At 38.3% G+C, this 12,574-nt stretch overlaps 1 pseudogene; it reads right to left on the bottom strand.

The window, feature by feature from the left end:
- Positions 1 to 307: 307 nt before the first annotated feature.
- Positions 308 to 11,218, bottom strand: LOC133754101 (heat shock protein beta-1-like; annotated as a pseudogene).
- Between the last annotated feature and the right edge of the window lie 1,356 nt (positions 11,219 to 12,574).

Raw genomic sequence — 12,574 nt, 5'->3', positions numbered from 1 at the left:
GCAGCTGTCCATGGTCATGTCGGCTGTCCTGGGCCAGGGTGCCTGGGGCAGGGAGAACCTGAGACTGGACTGACAGACTGGGGTTTTGCCAGGGTGAGGGCATCTTCCCCCAGGGGGCAGGGGCCCCAGCCCATGCACACGCCACTGGGAGGGTGGGCTGCCTGAAACCTGGAGGGTCTGGCCTGGATGCTGAGGGGGTGACTGCTGTGTAGGGCTGGCCTGCTGGGGGCCAGCATCTGCAGAGACCCTGGCCTCCATGGGCTGCCTATGCCCTGCTGCTCCCAGAGTGGGCATCCAGGGAACCCCTCTAGGGTGCCTCAGGACATGTGATTGGCAGGCTGTGTTCTCTGGGGTGGGGGTGCGGGGGAGGGGTCAGGCTACCTCCCACCTGCTTTATGGGGTGGGGGTCCTGGTCACCTCGGTTTTTAGCAAATCCTTGCTCTCCGCAGGCCTGGCCCACTCCCAATGAGATCATTTGCAAAATATGCTTCTTGCTAGCCTGAGCTCTTTGGTTCTGCCACCTGCACCAGCCCCTCCTGGGAGTTCCGGCATCCTGGGCAAGGCCAGCTGGCTCGAGAACTTGGGGGCCTGTGTGTGGGGGACGTGGGGTCCTGTGTCTGATGTATGTTTGTCCTTGGGGCAGGAGACTGTCACCCTGGGAGTGGACAAGGAGGATAGGACCTTGACCTTGGGCCACTGGGCCCTGTCCCAGGCTTCTGTCTCCTGGATCCACAGGCAGGCAGTCTGAAGCAGGAACTTTGGTGTCAGGTCTCTGAGGTTAGCCCCAGGCCCTGTGACCTTAAGGGAGTAGCCACCCTCCCAATCCCTGGGGTCAGGTCTCCAGGGTCAGCCCCAGGCCCTGTGACTTTGGGGAAGCAGCCACCATCCCAAACCCTGGCTGCTGGAAAGAGCTTGAAGCCCCCCCAATGGAGCCTCGATCTGTCAGTCCCGGGAGATGGAGGCTGACGTGGGGTCTCCCTCCCCCTCCTCATGGGATCCTGGCATCCCAGAGGACACATGGCCATGGATGGGCCTGGGCCTGGGCCTGAGTGCCAGGGCTGGCCCAGTGCCTGCCCCCATGCTGGGAAGCAGGCAGGGGTGGGGGCGGGAATCGAAGGGGCTGAAAGTGGCCATATATAGTCACAGGGTGAGCAGTAAGTGGCCACCTCGGGGCTGGCTCTGGCCTGGCACCAGGCCCAGCACTGGGTCCCTGAGGGCAGTCTGGCTCTGGGGTGGGGTAGCTTCCTGGCCAGCCAGTTGGGGGTGGGCAGAGGGATGCAGGTGGTAAAAGAAAGCTGGACTGGGGGCAAGTGTTGGGTACGGCAGAGTCTGTGCTCATGTTTGTTGATTGAAAATAAAAATCCTGGGGGCTTTTCCTGTGAGAGGCAGGTGTGGTTTAGAAACCTTTCAAAGCTGGAGGCAGTGGCACCTCCTGAGCCCTCACCCCACCCTGGGGTCAGGTCTGCTCTGCCTAGAGCCTCCCCTCCCCTCCCCTCCCCTCCCTGGAGACTCTGTCTTTGGAGCTGGTGGGTGGTCTTGGAGGGACCTCTGGGGGTGGGGAAGGTGCCCTGAGTCACTCCTGTGACCATGGCCTTCACTCCGGCCCCCTCCACCCGCCCAGTTTCTGCCCACTGCATTCCTGGCCTTGGATGTTCACTGGGTTTTGCTCCTTTAATTTGTTAAATTTTGTATGTTGATATTTTCCTCATTGTCAGCAGTTTTTTCCTCCCTTTTTCTTGGATATGGAGCCATTAGGGTGAGAGAAGAATAAAAGGTACATTACAATTAAAATGTTAATGAAATCCACATCATACAACTTTTGAAATCCTCCAGGCATTCATCTTGCCTGTGTCACCTCCATTAACTCTGGCCATTCCTATTAACTGCTTATATGAAATAAATTATTTTGTCAACTTATATAAATAAAAAGTTAAAAAGAATGTGATATGTAGTATGTACACTCTGTAGAAAGAATAAAAGCCAGTAACTAGTAGTCTTACTTCCTGCTTAGACTAGGGCACTTATGATATGCAATGGTGAAAGTAATAAAATCAAAGAAAAATAAAAATGCCATTTGTTTTGCTATATAAACTGTGAGCACTTTGTATAGAACTTGGTAGCTTTGGGATCTGCAAGGAGGGAAGGCCTATACTTCCAGGAATGGAGAGTCCCTACCTGTACTTTCAGGGAAGAAAAGTCCTTGGCAAGGTCCCTAAAGGTGCCTAAACATCAACCAATGAGGATCAGACCCACCTCAACCTTAACACCCATGCACTGTATCTATAAAAGGAGCCCTCCCAGCTGCTCTATTGGGACCAGGGAACCTCACCCCAGAATGGAATCCCAATAGAAGCTTGTGAATTAATTGCTTCCTCTGCCTGGGAAGATTTCTTACATGCCAGACTCCTTACAGAACTGAGTAGCTTGGTAGTAGTAATTACTAAGTGCCAAGCAAATGCAAGGGAATTTAATGAAAAGTCTTTTTTTTTCTTTTTTTGCTTTCATTATTATGTTCAATTATTCAGTTTTAACAGATCCAATATATTACATATTACAGGAATTAAATCAAGAAAAAAATGTCACATTACAGAAAAACCCTAATGGAAAGAGTCTATCACTAGAATGAAACTGAAAATTTTCAATGCAAGTAATAAATTTGGAGTTTTCCAAAACTCCGAAATTGGAAAAAAAAAAAAAGTGCGATTCTCAAACCATGACAAAGAATATTGGTGTATGATCATTCAGAGATACTCTGCATGGGAAAGATTCAAAGACAACTTAGAAGCTCTTTAAGTAGCTGTCAATCTTTTTTTTTTTTTTTTTTTTTTTGACAGGCAGAGTGGATAGTGAGAAAGAGACAGAGAGAAAGGTCTTCCTTTTTTGCTGTTGGTTCACCCTCCAATGGCTGCTGCGGCCGGTGCATCATGCAGATCTGAAGCCAGGAGCCAGGTTCTTCTTCTGGCCTCCCATGTGGGTGCAGGGCCCAAGCACTTGGGCCATTCTCCACTGCCTTCCCGGGCCGTAGCAGAGAGCTGGCCTGGAAGAGGGGCAACCGGGATAGAATCCGGCGCCCCTACTGGGACTAGAACCCAGTGTGCTGGTGTCACAAGGTGGAGGATTAGCCTGTTAAGCCATGGTGCCGGCCAGTAGCTGTCAATCTTATAAGGAAAAGGCCAATCAAGATGTATGAAGACTCAAGATGCTAGGAACAAGATATACTAACAAACTGAAGTTATATATAGACAATAGCATTGAATTCAAAGGCAAAAGAAAAAGAGATGTAAATGTAATGATAAAAATAAGGCAATTGTGAATGAAAACTGTATTTTTCTGGAAAATGGGTGAATACAAAGAAAATATGAACAAATATAATGATTAAGTTTCCATTAATATGACATGTAAAATCATAAAATTTGCAGGAACTAAATTCCAGAAAATATCATGTTCCTTCAAAAATGATCTTATAGGAACAAGTCCTGCATCTAGAAGTATACTATTAAAAATTTCAACATCAATGGGATATATAATTCCATAAAAATCCATACAGAGTTTAAAAAAAAGTCCTTGAAAGAGTAAAAGAATACCCCAGACCTAGATGGCTCTGAGGAATTTTGAATTTAAAAAGTAGTTAAGTTATTTTATGCATGTTGAAGGAATGGACAACACAATTAAAAATTGAACAAATGTATACAAATATTCACAGTGCTACCACTGGTATATAATATGATTTGATGACATAATTGGGCAATATTCATAAATTGCAATCCAAAGCAAAGATTAAAATATTTTTATACTAAAGTATAAATTATAGGATCATTACTGTTAGTAGAACTGTTATTTTGTAGGAGAGAAAACAAAGTGATAAGAAAATTGAAGGGAATCTGTTAAAGTACATTTCACATGGGAAATAAGGATAAATGAATGAAAATAACGCAAAGATCATGGAAATTATGCAAATCTCAAGGAAAAATATTTGTATTTACAGATACTCTTAAGAAGTTAATAAATTTATTGTCCTCTGAAAGACCAGAAAACTCCCCTGTAAATTGAGAATGGTGGGTCAAGAAGGCTTTGAAAATATGGGGACACGAAATAGACAGAAAAGAATTCAGATAAATTCTAACTTCTTGATGTCACAAAAAAAACAGCAAAGATGGCCTCAATATAGTAGTAGACTTGGCTTATAATAGGATGTTGATGATATAAACAGGTCACAATAATCAAAAGACAACAATTACTAAAACAATGCACAACGTAGAAATGCACATTTTTATATCACCTATATTCTAGTTACTGGAAGTAGCAGTGATCAATAATGCAGAAGCAATAATAGCATGACAACATACACAAGAGAATTGGGTGGGGTGAACCAATGTCTATTAAAAGTGCACTTAACTTGAAAAATGAAATAAAAAGCAATGAGGATGAAAACACTATGCCTTTTATATAAAAAAATCTTAATGAAAGATACATTTACATCTACACTTTGAATATATCAAGAACCAATGATTTACTTACACTCATATAAACCACCAAAAATTAAAAATGTATAATCTGGAAATGTAGAATAATAATATGGGTTAGAAGTGCTTTTGATGAGCCATAAAAATAAAACTGGCCAAGAAAATTAACAAAGTTTTGAGTAAGCTGATAGCCTTTTCAATGTTAAAAGCCAAGCAACATACTAATAGGTTTAGTCCTAGGATAGGCTTCCATTGGGTTACTTTTCACATAAACAGGTGAGAAGAATAAACTCAAAGATAAAACAAAATATGCAAAAGAGGTATACTTGTTATAATGTAAATTATAATTATTTTACTGTGAATTCAGTTACTTGAAAATAACAATAATAATGTGATAAGAACATATAAGGGATTTTTGTAAATAATAGTTCATTACATATACATTAAAAATAGAAAATAAGAAAAAAAGTATGCAAATAAAACAAAATTATGCCAATAACCAGATAAAATAAAACTGAATATATTTATATCTAGAGCTACACATTCAAAGTTTGTATAACTTACTTTTCATTGGAATGGTATAGTTCAGAGTCCCATAATAAGGCAATCCCTTGCCATTACAGTAACATAAATAAAACATCATATTGTAGCTCATACCCTGCTTGAATTCACCTAACAATCTCTAAAATAAAATAAACCAGAAATTAAATTGTAGGATTAAAAACCAGGTTAAGATCCTTGCCTTTACATAATTGTCAAATTGTCATAACATGTACCAGTATCTAGATGTATAGAAGAAAATTTGAATCATAAAAAACTATGAGTTTTTCAGAGTACTATAAAAATTAAACAAATACATACATATGGCTTTATGTATATTATTTTTACAAATATATGTACATATGTGCATTACCTTGAGGAGAGAGAATGATAACCTCTGATTAAGATGACTCTGAGAAGCTGTGTACAAGAAAGTTTCCAGGACACCTATAGAATGTTGGGAGTGATGATGATCTCACAATGATATTCCCATGGCTGAGATTGGCCTATGGTTAAGCTTATGGTTATAAAATAAACAGATTATTCATTATTTGTGTTATACATGGAAGTGAACTCAACACAAACTAGAAAGGATTTGGATATATTAAATATTATATTTTTATTGCTATAAGTAACAGAGAAATGTCTACAGATGTGTCCAAAAATTCTAAACAAATAAAGGAAATATTTTTTAAAAATCCCTAAAATTTCATTTACAAAGCATAGAAAGCTGTAGGGAGATAAATTGAGAACCATTCTTGCAACTGGATAGAATAAATTAAACATATCAGTGTCTAAATTTAATGTATTGAAAAATTCAATACTAATTTTTCCAGCTGTGATGGCCAATTAAGGAGTGAAGCAGCAGATGGAAGAGAGGGAAGACCTATCTCTCTCTCTCTGCCTCTCCTCTCTATGTAACTCTGAATTTCAAATAAATAAATAAACCTTAACAAAAAAAGAAAAAAGAATTAAATACCAATTTCAATTTGGTGTCTACAAATAAAAAATGAAATAAGAAGGAACATATATCATTCAAAGTATGAATGAATCCTATATCCAAATTTCAGAAAATTTGTAACTAAAACTTCATTAGTTGATTTACATATTTTTATTGACATTATTAGCAAGAATGAAAATGGTAAAAATCCCAATAATGGTTTGCAAGAGCTTAATTTTTATTTTATCAGGACGTTTATTTACATTGGAATGCAACAAAGTGAGAGGCAAATTAGAATTAAAAATAGAATGAACATAACAATATAAAATGATCCTGGTATTTCTGTGAGTACAACTGGGTAAAAATGGTAAGAACAATAACACTGAGAAACAATTATATGGGGAATGGTTAGAATTATTGATCAAATTGACACATACAAAGAATATAAGCAAAATCACTCTAACTCTCTTATAGTGAATGCTATTATTCCTGGTGAATATTAGACTTAAAATAAAGACACTTCTCTTGAAATTTGTATGCTGCGAGATTTTTAAAAAAACTTAGTTACATCAAAATTCCTCAAAAGTAAGCAAAGGTCATCTGAAAATTAGCATGAAAACAGATTCTAAGTGCATATGAAAGTTTATGAATAGAAATTCAGCTGGAGAAATTATACTAAGAGACTATTGGAACTCATAGGAGAGCTTGGTAAAGCTGTAGGATATAAAATCAGCGCTCAAAAATCAATTGCCTTTGAATACACAAATAATGCCACCGCTGAGAAAGAACAGAAATATCACTACCATTCGGAGTAGCTACTACAAAACTATATACCTTTGAATAAATTTAACCAAGGATGTGAAATTTATAAAATTTTAAAGAAAGAAATAGAAGAAGGAAAAATTTGAAAAAACCACCTGTGTTCTTGGCATGGAAGAATGAATGTCATCAAGATGTCCATTCACAAATAGTTTACAGTTTCAATGAGATTCCAATAAAAATACCAAGGACATTTTCTCATATCTAAAAAAGTAATGCTAAAATCCATATGTTAGCACAGGGACACCAAATAGCAAACACAATCTTAAACAGCAAATACAAAGCTGCAGGCATCACAAGACCAGATTTTAAGACATTCTATGGGCCAGTTACAGTCAAAACAGCCTGGTAACTGAGATACATGAAGTTTGCTCTCTTTTTTTTAATAAAATTTTTCAAATGATTACATCATGGCCGTGAATGGACTGATTACACACTCACTAACATAATGAGAAAATTTTAAGGAACTAAACAAGCTGAAGCCAGTGTTCAAGTGTTCATAAAAGACAATTAAAAATGCACAGCAGTGATTCTTGGGAAAAATGGGAACTAATGCTGTAAGATGTATCACTGAATTAGAACAGAAAATACATACATAAATAAAGTCTCCAAAATGTTTACTAGAATTTGGTGTACAACAGTTGTGGTTTCAGATTAATTAAGATGGCTTTCAATAAATGTTAAAGGAAATGGGCTAGCCACCTAGAGGGAGGAGGTGTTTAAACCACACAGTTGAGGCAGGTAAAATAACACACAGCTTGAATAAATCATAAAATACTATGTTTCAGTGAGGTAAAGCCACTTCAAATGTGCCAGTAAATCCAACAGACTCAAAGACTGAAATATTTAAATTCATAGAAGTAAACATTTTAACACACAATGCATCATAAGGAATTTTTTTGCAGCTGCTTTGAATTTTATTTGCGAAAACCAGAAGCTTAACAGTATCAAAAGGGCACACAGGCGGGGTCTGGGGGCTGGGCGGTGCAGGAGGCCGCTCTACTTGGCTGAAGGCTGCTTCGATTCCCGGCTTCTGGGCGCCGATCTGGGCATGGGCCTGGAAGGTGACCAGGATGGTGATCTCCGTGACTTCGTGGCCGGCTTGGGCAGCCGCGCTTCCACGGTGAGCGCACCCTCAGGGGACAGCGAGGAGGAGACCAGCGTGGGGTCCACGCCGGGGGAAGCATGTACTTCTGGGTGGAACAGCGCGTGATGTAGCCATGCTCCTGTCGCTCTTCGTGTTTGCCCGTGATCTCCACCACGCTGTCCTGGGTCTTGACTGTCAGCTCCCGGGGCAAAGTGGTTCCTGTCCAGGGACATGCGCCAGTGGTCGGCCCTGTGCTGGATCTCCAGAAGCCGCTGCTGAGCTGCCTGCTGAGCACAGGGCTGTGGGCGGTGCAGCCACAGCGGGGGGCCTCCGCGGAGGGCAGGGGCCTCACGTAGTCTGGCAAACCGCTGGTGCTGAACCACTGCGCCCGCTCCTCAGGCAGCCATGGCAGCCCAAGGCCACAGGCCACCCTGTGTGCCCTTTTGATACTGTTAAGCTTCTAGTTTTCGCAAATAAAGTTCAAAGCAGCTGCAAAAAAAAAAAAAATCTTAAATATTTATAAGATATGAATCATACAGTTGGGTGAAATTACATAAGAAACTGCTACAAATCAATATAAAATTCTAAAAACCAAACAGAAAAAAATGGACAAGAATATGTATATACATCATATATATGACTGTTTAAAGAAAAGGACAAACATCTTTAGATTTATGAACAGAAAGTCAATCTCACTTGCAGAAATAAAAAACCAAAAAATTAGCAATCATCATTTTTACTTGTCATATTGGTAAATTTCCTAAAAATCTGAAAGATCACGTTGGCAAGGCTGACTGGAGAAACAAATCATTGTAAGCAAACTCAGCAAACTGGGGTAGCCAGTTCCAATGATCACATCTACAAAAGGCAGTATGACTTTGTGCATCAGAATTATGAATGCTTATGCTCCTTAACTCAGCAATTTTAGTTCTAGCAATTTAATCTGGAGGTTTACTTCACCTCTGTGAATGGGCATATGTCAATGCTATCTATTACAGCTTGTGTTGTTCTAAAAATAAAAGATTGGATTAAGCAGCTAGTTTAAAAACTTAAAACATCTGTAGGTTAGACCATGAGTTTCCAAAAAAAAAAAAAAAAAAGAAAAAACGAGGAAGCACTTCAGGCAATGATATTCTGAAGGTATGAGCACCACATATTATAACTTTGGGAAATTTTATTACCTTTTAATTACATAAATAAATAAAGGAAGTACAAGCCACAATAAAATTATTACATGGTACTATAGAAAAGCAAGCTTGTACAATTTGAAAGAAATAGAACAAAATTTCTACAGATGAAATATAGTCAATTAAATAGAAAATTACTGAATAGATTAGATAGGACAGTGCACAGAGCTGAACAGAGAATTGGGCCAGTACAAGATGCATCTGAAGAAATTATATAGGATATACCAAAGATAAAGATTCTCCCTTAGTGATCTTTTGAGTTGTTTCTATGTTGAAAAAAATGGTGGTTTTAAGTAGTTCTACAATTATGAATAAGCTATGAACCTTCCAGTTAGGTCTGTAAGTAGACTCAGACCTCTACTTCTCTGCATACACCTAGGAGTCTCATGAAGTAAGCCTATGTTTAATGTTACTAGAAACTGCCAAAGAGTTTTTCTGTTCATGCTAATAGACTAAGAATAACAGGATCTCTACATTTAGGAATAGGAAGGGAAATACAACAATCTGCCCTGTGCATCATGCTCAGTAATGAAGCATGGGGAATATGAGGCACTTCAAAGCACTTCATGGGAAAACAGAATTAAAAGATCTGTTGATCTGGTGCTAACATTTCTTGAAATCCATAAATAATACTTGCATAGTATGCACTTTACATGAACTTTTTGACAGCCTGCCATTTTCCCTTTAAAGGAAAGACACAGAAAAAAATGACCACTATCATAATATTTATACAATATTGCCTCAAGAAGCTTTACAAATAGAATAATACATGATATAAAGAATAGAAATTATAAAAGGTATATTTGTAAATTAATATACAAATAAGGTTAATATACAAAACAATTATATGCCTATACAACAAACAATCAGCTAGAAAATGCATTTTAATACAATCCCACTTATGGTAATGATAAGAACTATGAGGTACCTCATAAGAGATTTATGAGAAAATCTTTCTGGAAAATATCATTACAAACTATTTCAGTAGGACATAAAAGAAGATGGAAACAAATGGAGAAATTTAGTACATTCATGGGGAAAATATAGCAATTAATTAATCTATACTCAATAAATTTAATGTAATTCTAATTAGAATCCCACAAGGATTTCTGAAAGATGTTGATAAGCTCATTAAAACTGCAAAACTAAGCAGGACACTAAGTATAAGGAGAGAGATCAAGGTCTTACAGACCCTTGTTCTAGTATCATTACAGAAATTAGGGCCATGTGGTGTAGTGGAGGGTTACAGAATTCTTTCCTGAGACAGAATAGGATGCTCAGAAAGAGCCCAGGTACATACAGGGACTTGGTACATGACAAAGAGGCTATTAAACTTTCAGTGGGGACTGTGCCAAAATATATTTTACTTGAAACTAAGCCTCTAGATATAACTTCAAATTTTCAGAAAATATGAGGTTAACCTATCATTAATTGATAACATTAGGAAATACTCAGGCAAAACACAATATGATACATTCTACAAAGGTATAAATTTTGGCCCTTAAAAAATTAAAACATCATATTTGTGACAATGGAGAAAATCTATTTGGAAATTACTGCTAGTGTTTCATGTGTAATAATAATATTGTGTTTATATGAGACTTATCCATTTAATATGCATAGTGATATACTGAGGTGTGATGTGTATGATGCTTACAATTTATTTGCAAATAGTTCAGCCAAAAATGTGCCCACATTCCAATTGATGCACAGCAAAATGTTAGAAATTACTAAATCTACAGGGCTTATTTGCAGAATGTCAGCGTATGCTATTTGGTTTCTATGTATTAAATGTTCATAATAAAAATTGGAAAAATAAGGGGGGAACATTATAAACTCAACAAATATTTCTGAGAAAATCAAGTGTTCTTAAAAATTATATTCCTATTTCACATTTTAAGAAAAAATAAGAAAAAAAAGTATAGGTATCTATAGAAGAAAAAACATCTATATTTTCTCAGATTCAGACAATTTCTTAAGGCACACAATACAAGTCATGAGAGAAAGATGGGATTGATTATACTAAATTTTTAAAAAATGTAAGTAAAAACACCAAAAACAGATAAACAGAAAAATTAGAGTAATTAGGAGATGCAACATGAAAAGATTAATATCCCAAGAAGCCCATACATACCAGTAAAAAAAGTAGAAAAACATACATGAGACTAACAAAAACCGCCATCTTCAGAGAGCAAGATCAGCATACCATAAGCTTATTCCAAGATATGTGATCTTGAAAATACCACCTGAAATAGGACACTCTATCACACATAGATTGGCAAAGCATAGGAATAAATGCAAATATGGTAACAGTTTGAAGGAACTGAAATTCATATATAATTTTGGTGATCTATCTTTTCTGAAATAAAATTTGACAATTGTTGTAATGCAGAAAACTGGCATACAAAAACACTTAAAATTTTCAATTCCAGAAGTTTCCTTTCACAACACAAATCTGTTCATTGCAATACTATTTATAACTGCAAATATTAGAAACCACTCTCAAATCAGTCAATACAGACAGAACACCTAATCTAGGTCTATTCATACAATAGGATATGACACAGCAGTAAAAACAAATGATAAAATTTAATTCTAATAACAAAATCAACAGCTACACAGTGACTCCCAAAGAACCCTCCTTGCTGGTGTTTAGGTTTTCTAGTTACTTCCCACATGCAAAATATTTGCCCAGTGGAGCCAACAGAATATGGCAAAAGTGGTGGCTGTCACTTCCAAGATTTGATTATAATAAAATGATAGCTTCTGTATTTGGTGCTCAGTTGCACTGTCTCTGAGATGACTTGCTATGTGATGGCCAAGTGCCCTGTTTTGAAGATATCCAGGCAGTTGTGCTGATGTTCACTTGATGAGGAATGGAGCATTTCTGCCAGCCAGTAAGTTAGTAAATAGAAGTGATCTCTGTAGACCCAGGGCCAGAGTCAACCATTCAACCATTGCAGCCACTCATCCATCCCTAACTCTCAGGAACAGTGCAGGGTGGCAAACATCTGCTATGTTTTGGGGAACACTGCTACACAGCAACAAATAATTAATACAGGACTGGCGCCGTGGCTTAACAGGCTAATCCTCTGCCTTGCGGCACCAGCACACCAGGTTCCAGTCCCGGTCGGGGCACCGGATTCTATCCCGGTTGCCCCTCTTCCAAGCCAGCTCTCTGCTATGGCCTGGGAAGGCAGTGGAGGATGGCCCAAGTCCTGGGGCCCTGCACCCGCATGGGAGACCAGGAGAAGCACCTGGCTCCTGGCTTCAGATCGGTGTGGTGCACTGGCTGCAGCGGCAATTGGAGGGTGAACCAATGGCAAAAAGGAAGACCTTTCTTTCTGTCTCTCTCTCTCACTATCCACTCTGCCTGTCAAAAATAAAAATAAATAAATAAATAAATAATACAAGTTAGTTATGCCTATTTAGTAAAATTAAATATGCACAGTAATTATGAGGACATTTGCCTATTTCAGGATGAAGTGTAACTCTGGGGAAACAGATAGGTGATGCTTTGCTTTTTTCAAATAATTAT

The sequence above is a fragment of the Lepus europaeus genome, chromosome Y, assembly GCF_033115175.1.
Source record: "Lepus europaeus isolate LE1 chromosome Y, mLepTim1.pri, whole genome shotgun sequence".
In the NCBI taxonomy this organism is placed as follows: Eukaryota; Metazoa; Chordata; class Mammalia; order Lagomorpha; family Leporidae; genus Lepus; species Lepus europaeus.
The sequence above is the reverse complement of the archived record's forward strand: the minus strand, read 5'-3'. Positions and strand labels throughout refer to the sequence as shown.